The sequence below is a fragment of the Chrysochloris asiatica genome, unplaced genomic scaffold (assembly GCF_000296735.1).
Source record: "Chrysochloris asiatica unplaced genomic scaffold, ChrAsi1.0 scaffold00026, whole genome shotgun sequence".
In the NCBI taxonomy this organism is placed as follows: Eukaryota; Metazoa; Chordata; class Mammalia; order Afrosoricida; family Chrysochloridae; genus Chrysochloris; species Chrysochloris asiatica.
The window spans coordinates 1,944,124-1,960,124 of record NW_006408544.1 but is presented as its reverse complement, the minus strand read 5'-3'; positions in this window follow the sequence as shown (position 1 = coordinate 1,960,124).

Here is a 16,001-nt window from a genome sequence, read left to right as displayed (position 1 = left end):
GACTCAAGTGTGGCAGCGGTAGTGAGGTTGGCCCAGGATCGGACATTGTTTCGTTCTGCTGTGCATGGGGTCGCTATGAGTCGGTTCCGACTCGATAGCACCTAACAACAACAACAACAGTGTAAACCTCACTGATGTCTCCCAAATATTATGAGACGTATTGGTGACAAAAGTTTAAGAAACTAGCTTTTTTAAAAAAATCTTTTAATTGTAAATTGAATGAAGGTTAACAGACAAGATCATCATCAGCTTTACTTTCAACCAATGTTTTGTTTCATCTCAATGATTAACAATCTCCTCCCTGCCCCAACAATTAACCTGCTTCCTCTCTGTGGCTTCCCTTTTACATATTATTTTTCACAAATACTCAAAGCAAAGACACTTGATGTACACATACAAAACAAATATATATATGCATTCATTTAAATGTCCAAAGGGCACATTTTGCAAGCCAGCCTCCTGCCCCCACACATACACAGCCTTTCTCGGTCCACGGGCCTAAAGTTCCTCTAGCTCTCCATGCCTCGTCCACCGTCTGGGCTGTTGCTGCATTTCTAGACAGGATCTCACTCTCCATTCATGCTCTTCTTTCTTGATGGTCCTGGGACCCTCTGTTCCTGAAATGAAAAATTAACTATTCCCCCCCTTTAGTTACACATCCTTTACAATTACAGTTGTGACAATTGCAATGAATCCTGCTAAACATTACTCTCACTGAACCATAAATTCCTATCACCACTATCCCCCATCCACTTTCAGCAGATCCAGTGGGGATTCTACTGAAACTAAAGCACACACAGGAAATCTTGCAAGTCAGCCACTTTGTGCATTTATAGCCCCTCCCCCACCCCACCCCATTTTTGATAGCCATTGTCTAAGTTGCCTGTCTCTAACAACCCAGTGTACTGATGAAACAAGCTTGATCCTTGATTGCACTTCAGACCAACTGGCCACTTCACTCTCAGCCCTAGACCTCATGGTCTAGCTCAGTGCCCATGGGCTCAGGAGTTCTATCCTCTCTCTAAACTTCAAACCAACTAGTCCTTTGTCTTTTATCTCTCATCTCAAAGTTAAGGGTGTCAATAGAACATGACCAAACTCAGCCTATGTCTTTATTGCTACATTTCCCCCACTTTTACTCACAAGTAGACCAGCGTGGTCACCAGTAAGCGTAATAGACTGCTCCAGGGTTTCCTTTGAGTTTCAGTCTTAGAAGGGGGTTTTACTTAATGGGCTGACTTTTTTGTAGATTGCTTTGGGTAATGTTGACATTTCCAAAATGTTAAGTGTTCCTATCCATGAGCATGATACAGTCTTCCATTTTTTGTTAATCTCTTGGCTTGTTGTAGTAATGTTTTGTAGTTTTCTTTGTATAGGTCTTTTGTTTCTCTGGTTAGATTTATTTCCAAGTATTTTATCTTTTGGATGGCTATTGTAAATAACCTCTTCAGAGCTGTTTTTATTAGTATAGAGGAATCCAACTGATTTTTGTTATACTGATCTTTTACCCTGCCACTTTCCTGAATCTTCCAATGAGTTTCAGTAATTTTTTGGCTGAGTCTTTATGTTGTTTCACTCTAAATATTTCTATATCTGTATTGACCTCTGGGTGGCGCTGTGATGTATGCTAATCTCAGGTTGTTGTTTGCTGTTAATGGTTTTCAGTCCAAAGAACACCCTTTAGTTTTTTTGGGTTTCTTTAAGTTAGTTTGATTATTACAAATTCCTTTAATGACTGCCTATCTGGAAATGTCCTACTTTGGTCATCATATCTGAGGGACAACTTTGCTGGGTATGTGATTCTTGATTGATAGTTGTTGTTTTTTTTCTTTCAGAGTTTTGTATATGTCATCCCATTGCATTCGTACCTGCATGGTTTCTGCTGAGAAATCAGAGTTTAGTCTTATTGGTTTTCTTTTGTAGGTGACTTTCAGTTTTTCCTGAGCTGCTCTCAGGATTCTTTCCTTGACTTTATTCTGTTTGGGGTTTGTTCAGCTTCTTGTATGCTCATCTTCTCATCTTTCATGTTGTTAGTAGAAATTTTTTTCTAACTCTTTAACAAAGTTCTCTGTGTTTCTTGTCTCTTCCTGTTCTGGAATTCTGATCACCTGTAAGTTATTTCTCTTCATGAGGTCTCACACAACTCTTAGAATTTTTTCTTTTTTTTTTTTTTTTTTCAGATTGTTCTAGAATACTTTATTGTTGTTGTGGTTGTTAGGTGGCATCCAGTCAGTTCTGACTCATAGTGACCCCATGCACAACAGAATTAGACAGTGCTTAGTCTTGCACCATTCTCACAATTGTTAAACTTGAGCCCATTGTTGCCGCCACCGTGCCAATCCATCTTATTAGGGGTCTTCCTCTTTTTCTTTGATACTCCACTTTACCAAGCATGATGTCCTTCTGCAGGGACTGGTCTCTCCTTATAACATGTTCAAGTATGAGCGATGAAGTCTCATCATCCTTGCTTCTAAATAGCATTCTGGCTGTACTTCTTCCAACACAGATTTGTTTGTTCTTCTGGCAGTCCATGGTACTTTTAATATTCTTCTCCAACACCATAACTCAAATGTATCAATTCTTCTACAATATTCTGTATTTATTATCCATCTTCCACAAGTATAGGAGGCTACTGAAAATATCATGACTTGGGTCAGGTCCACCTTACCGCTTAAACTGACATAATTGCTCTTGAATACTTTAATAGTGTCCCCTTGTTCTGTTTAAACACCTCACTCTTAGTTCTCATGAGCAGTAAAGTGCTCTGGAATACACATTTCTTCAAAATGTTGTCCATAGCTTGTCATGATCCACACAGGTTAAAACCTTTGCAGTCAATAAAGCACAGGAACATCTTTCTAGAATTCTCTACATTCTGCCAAGATCTATCTCATGTCAGCAAGGATAATCATCCTTATACATCCCTGTCTGAATCCAGCTTGAACCTCTGGCAATTCCCTGTTATGTACTGTTGCAGCTGTTTTTGAATTATCTTTAGCAAAATTTTACTTGCAAGTGATATTAATGATATTGTCCAATTATTTCTGCAGTCTGTTGGGTCACGTCTCTTCTGAACGGGCACAAATGTGGATCTCTTGCAATCAGTTGGCCAGGTAGTAGTTGTCTCCTAAATTTCTTGGCATAGATGAGTACCACTAGTACTATATCAGTTTGCACTCCATCAATTCCCAGAGCTTTGATCTTTGCCAGTGAATTTAGTCGCCTAGGACTTCTTCCATCACTACAGCTCTTGATCATATGCTACCTCTTGAAATGGTTGAACATAGAGCATTTCTTTTTGGTACAGTGATGGTGTTTACTCCTTCAATCTTCTTTTGATGCTTTCTACATCATTCAATATTTTGCCCACAGAATCCTTCAATATTCCAAGTTGAAACTTCAATTGTTTGCTTTAGTTCTTTCAGCTTAGAAAATGCTATTCTCCCCTATTCTTTTTCTAGCCCTAGGTTTTTGTACATTTCACTATAGTACTTGACTTTCTCTTCCCGAGCTGCACTTTGAAATTTTCTCTTCAGTTCGTTTGCTTCATTTCTTCTATTTGCTTTAGCATCTTTACCCTGGAGAGCAAGTTACAGAGTCTTTTCTGAAGTCCATTTTGGTCTTTTCCTTCTTCTGATCCTTTTAGTGATCTTTTGCTTTCTTTCCCTATGATGTTCTTGACATCAACTCTTAATGACAAACAACTCTGTGTACTGAAAGGATAGGCTTGATCCTTGATGTGAAGACTCCAAGGTTGTGATCTTTTAAGTTCTATTCCGTTCCAGCAAGCAAGGTTGTTATCACCTGCATATTGCAGGTTGTTAATGAGTCTTTCTCCAATCCTTATGCCATGTTCTTCTTCATTTAATCCAGTTTCTTGGATTATTTGCTCAGCATACATATTGAATAAGTATGATGAAAGGATATAACCCTGAAACACACCTTTCCTGATTTTAAACCCTTGTTAAATATATTCCCTAGTTCTGTTTGAACCACTGTCCCTTGGTTTATGTACAGTTTCCTCATGAGCACAGTTAAGTGTTCTGGAATACTCAGTCTTTGTAACGTTACCCATATTGTCAAGATCCACACAGTCAAAACCATATGCATAATTGATAAAACACACATAAATATCTTTCTGGTATTCTGTGCTTTCAGCCAAGATCATGACATCAGCAATGGTGGTAGTGGTTTTGTGCTGTGGAGTCAGTTCTGACTCATAGCACCCTGAACAATCTTTAAATCTTTATGGGAGCAGAAAGCCTCAGCTTTCTCCCATGGAGCACCTGGTTATTTCTAACTGACCTTGAGGTTGGTAGCCTGACTCCTAACTACTGTGCTACCAGATCTCCTTGGCAGCAGCAGTGATATCCCTCATTTCACATCCTCTTCTGAATCTGGCTTGAATTTTTGGCAGTTCTCTGTCAATGTACTGTTTTCAGTCATTTTTAAATTGTCTTCAGCAAAATTTTCTTGCATGTGATAGTGACGATATTTTTCAATGTTTTTTGCAATCTGCTTGTCACTTCTTCTTGGAATGATCACAAATGTGGATCTCTTCCAATCTGTTGTCCAGGTAGCTGACTTAGAAATTTCTTGGTGTTTCCAGTATTTCATAAGTTTGTTGAAAGATTTCAATGTATATTCTACCAATTCCTGGAGCCTTGTTTTTTGTCCATGCATTCAATCCATGTTGGATTTCTTCCTTCTTTAACAACAGTTCTTGATCATATACTATTTTTTGAAATGGCTGAACATCAACTTTTTCTTTTTGGTACAGTGACTCTGTATATATATGTCATTCATCTTCTTTTGAGGTTTTCTGCATCACTTAATATTTTGCCCATAGAATCCTTCAATATTTCAAATCAAGGCTTGATTTTTTTTTCAATTCTTTCAGCTTGGGAAATGCTGAGCATGCTATTCTCTTTCAGTTTTGTAACTCCAGGTCTTTGAACATTTCATTATAATACTTGACATTGTCTTCTCAAGCAACCCTTTGAAATTTTGTTTGGCTTTTTAACTTCCTAATTTCTTCCCTTTGGTTTAGCATCTCTACCCTGGAGAGCAAGTTTCAGAGTCTCTTTTGACATCCATTTTGGTCTTGACTTTCTTCCTGTCTTTTTAATGACCTTTTGCTTTTTTCCTGTATGCTCTTGATAACATCCCACAACTCTTCTGGTCTTTGGTCATTAGTGTTTAGTGCATCAAATCTGCTCTTGAGATGGTCTTTATAAATTCAGGTCAGATATGTTCAAGGGCATATTTTGGTGGGCTTGTTTTAATGTTCTTTAGCCTGAACTTACACATTAGCAAATGACAGGCTGGTTCCACAGTCTGACCCTGGCCTTGCTTTAGCCGATGATATGAAGCTTTTCCATCATCTTTTCCCACAAATGTAGTCAATTTGATCCCTGTGTATTCCATCTAGTGGTCACATCTAATCATACTAGACCTTCCACTACGCCTTCTGGAATTTAGTCTTCAGACTTTTTTCTGAATGTTTTCATTCACCTTGTTTCATTAATCAGGTTTTCTCTTTCATTGGAGCCTGTTTTCCCTTCCACAACTCAAAATACCGTGATACCTATCAATTGTGTTGTGCCTAGCCTTCTACATATGATAGTAACTTCTCCAGGATGGGTACATCTCCTTAGCAAACTAAGCTCTAAACCAGTATTCTGGTTGCAAGAATTTTCTGGGTTGTCTTACAGATTCATAGGCTACCTCACCCTTACATGTAATAAATGTGCTCAAAAAGTTTCACGTTATCATATCTAAACTATCCCCATCCCACCATCCTCAAAAACTTCAACTTCTTTGAAGCCCATGTCTTCATACAAAATCTTTCATCATCAAAGACTATCCTGTAAAAATCTTAATTCTTGGGTCACCATCATCACTCTCCAGTCAATGTCTTTTATCATCACTTTTGGCAATTTCAACACTTATACAGAAGATCCACCATGATCTCTTATTTTTTACCTATTTTACTTTCATGAATCTTCTTTCTTTTCCATTCACTTAATATTCACCTAGCCTTGTTATCTTTAAATGCACCACAATTTAAGTTGAAGCATCCCAATCTAGGACCAACTAATATCCTTCCATCTCCTTTAAATTAGTACCCCTACATCACAAAGTGTAATGGTTACAAGTTGGGCTGCTAATCTCAAGGTCAGCAGTTTGAAACTAGTAGCCATTTCATGGGAGAAAGATAAGGCTTTCTGCTCCCATAAGGAATTCCAGCCTTGGAAACCCTATCCAGGCTGAGTCGGAACCAACTCCACAGCACACAACTACCACCACCACATCACTGAACCAACTTGGAACATCTGCTCAGCTTTGTACCAATTCACTCACAAGGGGTATGCCTTTTTCTTATTGGTTTTAGCTAGTTACTTTGAATCCAACCCTAGATCTGAGGGTGAGTTATGCCATAAACAAGATTGCTTAGCCGAGAATGAGTCATACAGACTAGGATGCTGGGAAAGCTACTAGTAATGTTAACTATATACTCTTGAATTCACCTGGCAAAACCCTGGTTAAACCCAATTCTGCTTCAGAGCAGCTTGTGCATGGCCAAAATGGGTTTCCAGAACAACTTCGTAATCCTACTGTATTTCCTTAATACATCTGTTTCCTCACTCTGCAAGACAACTATTTTTTACAACCTTTTCTCTTCTCAAACTTACATCTCTTTCCTCTCTGCTTTTCAAAATTCACTAAAAAGGTTTTTTTTTTTTAACTGAAATTTCATTGAAGCAATAGTTTTGAAGAGAACTGATTATGTTGTCTTATTATCCATAAACATGAAGAGCTCTTCATGTCATCTTTAATGTCTTTCAATACAATTTTGCTAACTTCCTCCAAAGATTTTGAAAATGGTTTGCTAGATTTATTCTTAAATGCTTACCATGAAAAAGAGCTTAAAAATTGCATTTTCTATTACTATAATCCATAAATACAACTATCATGATTTCTTCTTTTCCAATCCTTATGCCTTAATTTTGTTTTCATTGTATCGCCTAAGCCCTCTAGGACAAGCAGTGTTTAATAGAAAGCATGTTAGCAAAAATCCTATTGTTCATTTTAGAAGGGAACACAAAAGTCTGAAATGATGGAGTATCTTACTCTTTACCACTTTTTCGCTCAGTCTGCTTTAGTCACATTTGTGCTGTTGAGTTGGTCTGAAAGAGGGTTTTCCAAAGAGCAGTTCAGTTCTTATCCTACAATGCCAATATCAGGACTCCTTCAGTCACATAGGTCTTCTTATAAAGGAATATAAGGTAGTTAAAAATTAAGACCAAAGAATTAGACTCAAGGCTAAGCTTCAAGAACCAAGAGGCAGTGTTACCAGATAAAAAAACCCCATTGCTGCTGCAGTTACTGTAGTCCCAAAACCCATGATCACCCTTCCACTCCCCGAAGTGGGCTGTCCATCCTTCGTCCATATGGTATTGACTTCTTCAGTGTTAAGTACAGCTCCTTAGCAAACGATGCTCTAAGCCTGTATCCTGCTTGTAGGAAATCTCTAGGTTGTTTTACAGACTTATAGGCTCCCTCGTCTTTACACTTCACAAAAGTGCTGAGCCACCGAACACATGGCAAACATTTAAAAAAAAAAGTGTATATGTACTTTTGCTTTCAACAATAACGGCAAAACTGTTGGGATGATCTGCCATGGGCTTGCACCTTCCATCCTGGTCACCTAATCAGAAGCTTTGGCTCAGAACTTTCTGATAATGGAGGTTGATAATTGAGTTTCTTTCTCTACTGGTTTCTTCTCATCAGGAAGCTTCCGTCCGTGTTGAGTACATAGTAGCTATCTGTTCTGCTCATGGGTGGGTACCATATAGCATCTTGCCAAACTCCATTAAGAAATGGGAGCCTTTTCTTTTGTACAAGAGAGGTATATGCATAAAAGCTGCCTAGCACTGGATAGAGGAAGTGATGTGTGGGCCTTAGGGGGCCAAAACCTGTTAGTGAAGCTGACCTTGCTTTCTCTGAGTAAAGCATTGTTCCATTCACTGCCTGTGTGCCTTTTGTTGTCTTAGACGCTAGCCCCAGTCTGGTGCAGCAAGCAAGTTTGCCAACAAAGCACACCACAGCCTGGTGGAAACACAAGGTCTTATCAGTCTTCTTCTCAGGATGGGACATGATGGTCTGCTAACAGTGCTGGCCTCCCACTGCTCAGGTGAGGATAAATGGGATATAGAAAACTTTCCTGTTAGCAGGGATGAACAAGTGTGGTGGGTGAGAACAGACACAATAAATGGGCTCCAAGAAGAGGCCAGGATGGCCAAACTTCGTCTCTCATACTTCGGACATATTATCGCTGGAGAAGGATATGTTTGGTAAGATGGTGGGTCAGAGAAATAGAGGAAGACCCCCAATGAGAAGGATTGGCCAAGTAGCAGCATCGATGGACTCAAACGTGGCAACAATAGTGAGGGTGGCCCAGGATCGGGCAGTGTCTCGTTCTGCTATGCATAAGGTCACTGTGAGTCAGTACCAACTCGATGGCACCTAACAACAGCAAGAGTAAGGAGTCCTGGTGTGGCACTGTGCGTTAATGCACTGGACTGCAAAGTTGGTTTGAGAAACATGGTGGACAACGTGGATCAGCAACAAACTACAGACACAGTAGAGGAGAGTCTGGATCTGGACCCAAGGTCTGTTTGAACTGCAAGGTCAGCGGTTAAAACTCACCACCAGTTGCTCCTTGGAAACTCTATAAGGTCACTGAGTTGGAACCAACTTCACGGCACTTAACAACAGTCTAGGCTACTAGCAGGTTCCAAATAAGACCTGCTTCTACTCAGCATAGAACAAATGATAGCATTGCTCAAACTGTTAAAATGAAGTCTTTTTCTGAAAGTGAGATAAAAAAACAGGTATGGACAAAAGACTGGCTGGTGCCAGACTCTGAAGTCTCAAGTTGAGTGACACTCTGGAGAAGCTTCTACTGACTCCTGGTCCAAAATGCATTTCTGCTTGCATTGAGCAAGAACACCAAAAGGGCAGACCAACCCATGCTGCTTTTGGTTCAGACCGACGGAAACTGCCGGGAATTTCTCCAGGAGTAAATATTCCCTGGAAAACTGATCATGCAAGCTGTCATGGATCTCTAGGCAAAGGACACATACCTGATTTTGACTTTGCCTCATCTGATATTGATCATACTGTTCAATCTCAATCAGCCCTGAAGGCTTTCATTTCCCAAAGACAATCCTCCCACTACTGCAATGTCCATTTGGGACAAAAATGGTAAGGTGGTGGTAGCCATTACTGACAGAAGCCGAAAGGACAGAAACTGAGCAATGGGAATCTGCACCAAAGAGAAAGGACTAACCCAATAAGCAATGTGGTCTTATAGCTGAAACAAGAGATGAAGCAGAAATTGATGAGATCTCTACAGAAGACCTCCACTATTCCACTTTCTTAAGTTGAAAATGAAGGCTCGGTCCAAGTCACAATGGAACAAGAAAAAGAGGGATTACAAGATTGAGGAGACATAAAAGTCCACATAGCATCAAAGGCCCTGAAGTACAGTATAGTGGTGAGGTTTTGTTTTCCTTACATTTAGGTCCAAACACATACCAAAGACTGTGTATTTCAAGACAAAGCTTGAATTTTTTGGAGTTCTTTCAGCTTAAGAAATGTTTAGTGTGTTCTTCTCCTTCTCTTTTGGCTGCTTCCAGATCTTTGCAAATTCCTTTGTAATACTTGACTTTGTCTTCTCAAGTTAATTTTCTAGATTCACACTTTGTACATTCCATGTTCCAATTACTAATGGAAGCTTGTGCCTTTTTCTTCTCATATTGAGTTATGCCACATCAGCATATAAAAGTCCCAAAAGCTTTTGATTCATCATTAAGGTCACTGTACTTTTCTTAAGAGATGGGTCTTTCCAGTCATATTTTGAGTGCCTTCCAACCTGAGAGGTTAATCACCTGGCGCTATATCCATGTCTGGATGTTCATTTTCAGTGGCTAACCATTCAGAAGTGGCCTCTCCTTCTAAGTCTTGTCTATAAACTCCACTGAAACCTGTTCAACATGGGTAATCCTACTGCTATTTAAAATATGGTGGCAATAGCTTCTAGCATCACATGCCATCACAGTATGAGGAAGACGTGTATATATATGAGAGCAGTTCAGAAAAGTATTGCTGCATGGTGGGTTTGAACTGCCAACACTGTAGTCCACTGTTGATCCTACAGCACCAAAATCTTAAGGATATTGATCCTGACAGCTTTACAAGCGGCTTCTGGTGGAAATTCACCAGCCACTTAGAAATCCAAGACAGGGTCACTATGAGTCAGAACTGACAAATGACACTTAACAAGGTAGAAATGGGCTTATTGCAAAGATATTTGTGGTTGAGGCTTTTGTCTAATAGTATGAAACCAAATAAAACACAGAGAGAACCCACAGTTCAAAGAGTTTTTTTCTGTTGCTAGAATGAACAAGTTGAAATAAAAGACGTCAGAATTAAAAAAAAAAAAAAAAAGTATTGCTGCAAAAATCATAGATATCTTTATCAAACTAAAATATAGAAGTGTGAAGCTATGTTTCTCAATATGTGGCACTATGGCTTACTGTGCAGAACTGCAAGGTTGGGTTGAATGAGGTCAGCAGTTCAAGCTCACTAGCAGCTCCTTGGAAACTGTATACACGGTCACAGTGAGTGTGAACGGACTTGACGGCATCTAACACTCCTTTTTGGATTCATGGCACTTTTGGTGTGCTCTCATGTTTCTTTCAAACATACTTTCAGTTTGGGGAACAGAAAGTAATCTGAAAGGTCAAAATCAGAGTTGTAGCGATGGACTAAGGTTTTTCAAAGGAATTTCTGTATGACAGCAGGTGCCCTACTGTGACGAGAAAAAGTCTCCAGTGCAATTATCCGGGCCTTTTCCTCACCAATGAAGTTTCAATTTTCTTAAAACTTACTAAGTGCTTCAATTGTCCTGTGTCCTTTGAGAAAAATCTATCAAGATGATCTCTTTAAACAACTGGGCCCAGAATGAAAGAAAGGGGAGGAGTCAACAGGAACAACTTAAAACAGGAGGGTTTTCAAAAATGGCTCTGGCCAGCCCTGGGCTGTTTCTCACTATGAGAAACACTTGAACAGGTTGAGGAAAACAGAGAGAGACAAAAAAGAAAAGAGGCTGAAAATTAAGTCTTAAGTTACATCATAACTCTCAAAACTCCTGAACGAACCTAGGATGTCTTTCTCCGACTGCTCATATATGAGTAGCCCGCTTTTCTCCTCTCTTCTTTCTCTCTCTCCCTTTGCAACTGATCACAGACCCTTTCAAGCCAGGGAACCCCTGTTGGTTCTCAAAACTCTTGTAAAAGTCCCTTTCCCCAACAGCTCACTTTCAGGTAGTCTCTTTTCTTTTACATGGTTCCAGATCTCAGAGGCCATTCTGCCAGATCTTTCCTCATCCAAAACAAGTCACAAATTCCTGGGTCTAGATAAGTCAGCCCCCAGCACTCTCTCCTGAGGTTCCCAGGAGATTCTGCCTCATCCCCTGATCCTCTCGGAGGATCACTTGGACTCCCCTGGCAGAGGGTGCAGGGAAGTCCATAACCTTCTCCAGGCCGTCCGGTCTGACAATCGGACCTGCAGCAGCGACTCCTTAACCCACCCAAAAAGGGAGCCAGGGCTTTGCAAAACCAAACCACCCCTCCCTTCTAGGCTGTCTTCTGAATAAAGAAACTATATCTAAGATAAATCAATCGGAAAAATTAATTGATTTTTGCAATATAGCTTGGTTGCAATTAGTCAGTGGCCAGAAAACAGCACTTTTGACTTCCAAATTTTCAGAGACATTGACAACTTCTATAAAGAAATGGCAAAATGGCAGTTTCCCCTACTTCCAAGCCTTTTTCTCCCTCCTCTCCTCAGTCTCCCCACCCTCCTCTACCCCAACCCCCTGTATCCCCAGATTCCACAAATCAGGATAAGCTCCCGGGCCCAGTAACAAGGTCAAAATGATCCCTAACCCTTTTTCCTCTCAGAGAAGTTGCTGGCTATGAGGGACCCACCCTTATCCATGTCCCTTTCTCCGTCTCTGATCTCTCATTTGAGAATAGGCTTAGGATCTTTCAGCGAAAACCCAGCAAAATTTAGAGAATTTCCCCGTCTTTCAGACTTTCTCCCTGACCTGGCAGGATGTCTATACCATCCTCAATAGCACAATAAAGAGAAAAGAGAAAGATTTCATCTGGAAGGCGGCAGAAACATATGCTGATGATATGCATGACCAAGCCCCTCCCCGCTACCCTGTAACACAGGAAGCAGTACCCCGAACTGATCCAAGGTGGGATTATCAGACTCCAGAGGACGGACCCGCCAAGCTAGAACACATGAGCTCCTGCCTAGCAAATGGTATGGACAAACATGCCCATAAGGCAGTTACTTATGAAAAATTAAGAGAAATAAACTCAAGGGCCAGAAGAAAATCCCACCCTTTTCTTCTCCCACTTAATTGAAGCAATGACTAAATATACCAAACTTGACCCTGAGTCACCAGAAGGGAGAACTTACCTCCATCTCCAATTTATTTCCCAATCAGTATCAGATATTAGAAATTACAAAGATTAGAACGAGGGCCCCAAACCCCTCGAGGGAGCTCCTTGACGCTGCCTTTAAGGTCTTCAATAATAGGGAGGAAGGAAAAAGGGCAGAGAAAGAAAGGCACCTCAAGCGAAAAATTCACCTACAGATGCTGGCCTCCACCCACAACCCTATCAAGGGACACAAGGCTGTCAACCCCCCAGGAGTGTGTAAATGAAGGCCACTGGGTAAAAGCATGCCCAAACCCTAAGCTTCCTACAAAGCCAAGTCCAACCAGTGGACAATGGGGACATTGGAAGGTGGACTGTCCCACACAGAGTCCCTCCCCCAAACCTGAAAATGGCCTGGCGTCCCTCCCTTCACTGAGCAATGACATGGCCCAGAATCTCAGTCTCTCATGTCCCCTGATTTCCAGGTAAAAGGGAGTGTCACTGGATGGACAATCTCTTTCCTACTTGACACGGGGGCCAGCCTATCTGTTCTGATTTTGCTAGGACGCTTTCTCCTTCACTGACTACAGTAATAGTTATGAAAGGACTCCCAGAGACGCCGCTCCAAACACCCCCAGTGCCCTGCAATTTCCAAGGATTATCATTGTAACTTCCTGGTGTTACAATGTTGCCCTACCCCCTCTTACTAGGATGAGATATCCTACAAAAATTAGGAACCACCCTCTATTTCACTCAACTAAACCCCTCCCGCCCCTATATCCTATTTTGCAACTTCCAAATACTCCCCAACACAACAGAACCCCCTTAACTGGGGTCAACCCTGCAGTACGGGACACCAACACCCCAGTAATAGCAGCACATCATTCACCTGTAGTCATCTCGCTGAAAGATCCTCAAGCTTATATATTGGTCCCCCAGTACCCTATATCCCCCAAGGCCCTATATGGCTTAAAACCCATCATTACTTGCCTCCTAAGGGCCCATCTCCTTATCCGTATCAACTCCCCCCATAATACTCCTATCTTACCTGTAAAAAAAACCGGATGGAACTTTTAGACTAGTTCAGGATTTATGCCGTATCAATGCAGCCATAACCCCCACCCACCAGTTCAGAGGCCACTTGCCAGGACAAGATTGGCAAGTTGACCTCACACACATGCCCACAGTGAGAAAAGTTAAACATCTTCTAATTTTGTAGATACCTTTTCTGGGTAGATTGAAGCCTTCCCCACTATCAATAAGCTAGCCTCCACAGTCTCAAAAATCCTAATCTCAGAAATTATCCACGCTTTGGGGTTTCCACCTCTTCAATCTGACAATGAAAGGGAATTTATCTCAGAAGTCACCCAACACACACAGCCCAAGCCCTAGGTATATCCTGGAAACTTCATATTCCTTATCGCCCTCAGTCATCAGCAAAGGTTGAGCGAATGAATCGCACTCTAAAAAGAAACCTTAACAAAACTAGCCTCAAGTACCCAAAGGACTGGATAACCCTTTTACCCCTTGCACTCCTAAAAATTAGAGCCATGCAAAAAAAAACACACACAAAAAAACACCCTTTCCTAAACCCCTTTGAATTAGTCTATGGTCGCCCTCTAGCCTCATTCCTAGGTCCTCAAGAAACCCTACCCATGACCATTCCCCCTCCACTCATTAGCCCACTTTTGTACACAGTCCAGTAAATCCTGTGGAAATAGGCCAATGACCACCTGCCAACTTCCAATAGCCCTGACCCCCAGAGACCAAGTTCTCCTGAAAACAAAAATCCCTTCCCCTTTACAACCAAAATGGGAAGGTCTCTATACAGTTATCTTAGTTACACCCACTGCAGCCAAGCTAAAAGGAAAAACCCCATGGTATCATTTAGCCTCCCTAAAGAAACTCTCTGATCTATCTTGCTCCCAGGACCATCTTGACAATAGCAGGAGCAGTTCTCAAATCGAAGACCACTAGACTTACAGCCACAAAAGGAGGCAGCTGCATATTTCTCACCCAAAATATCCTCCCTTGGTTATTACACTTTGTAGGACCATTTACTCCTCCTTTGACTGGGAGCTGTATTCCTGCCTTGTATAATAGATTTCTTGCAGGCCAACTCACTGCTATTGCAAAAGATCAGGTGTAAAAGATCACTCTCCTGTTGCAGAATCACCCCATCTACACCCATAAGTCAACATGAAGCAAAGAGACATGTCTGCCGGTATCCCCCTTAACACCAAGAGTCTGGAATGAAGGACTTTGACCCTCATCAATGGAATGGCATTGCAACTACCCCTGCCCAAATCTCCATAGCCCCACCCATTATAAACTCACCAGGACTGTACCCAGAACACGCTGCCTTTAAATACCCCAGTCTGCAAGAGAACAGCCGGGCTCCTGGTCTCCTCTGGAGATTTAAAGAGTACCCCCTCCCAGGTTTACTCTCAATAAACCTGCCTGCTGTTGAAGCCAAGACTCTCTCCTTCTCTTTCTTTCTTTTCCTTACAGTGTCCAATCTGTTTTGCTGTTGCTTTTGGTCCCTTTATCTCAGGGGAAGGGAAGAGAGGCTCTTTCTTTCTCTGCGTTACCCAAAAAGAGAGAGCAATTTTGGTCATACAGACAAGCTACAACTGCACACTATAAAATCCCACCATCTGGGCAACAGCCAATACCAGCTGCTATATACCAAATAGATAGCCAACACTTGCTAAAATTACTGAGTTGAATAATAAGAGAAGTGAAAAGGGAAGCCCATCTCTTGATCACATCTACCAGGAGGTAACCAGAAAGCTTAATAATACACTAAAATACATTCATCTAACAATTAAAAATGTTTAAAAAGCAACCCAGATTTCATCTCAAGTCATGTAACAAGATGTTGTTAAGTGCCGTCGAGTCATTTCTGAGCCATAGCGACCCTGTATAGGGTTTCCAAGGAGCAGATGGTGAACTTGAACTGCCAACCTTGCAGTTCAAAGTGCTTTGCAATTTAGTGCATTAACCCACAGTGCCAAATCAGGACTCCAGATAACAAGACAGAGTAACTGACACAAATGAGCTGCAGGTAGACCTAGACTTCCATTGGAAAGAAGGGGGGCTCTGGAACTCCCTGATAAGGAATTCAGGAGAATGATATTGAAGTGTATCCAAATGCTCCACAGAGGGCTTGAGAAAAGCAAGGAAGAAGCCAGAAAAAGCGCTACAGTTAACAATAAGATAGCAATAAAACCTCCAAAAAGCAGTCCAAATGATTAATAATGAAACATCAAAAACGGACAATATACTGAAAGGGCAAAGGAGTAGAACTAAAGAGATGGAAGCCAGAACCAGCAAGCTTGAAGACAAATCTCTCAATACTGCTAAGATAGAACAAACAGAAAAAAATAATTACAATCTGAATAAAGTCTAAGATTCATGTGGAATAACATGAAGAGGACTAACCTGAGGGTAACTGGAGTTCTGGAACAGGAAGGATCA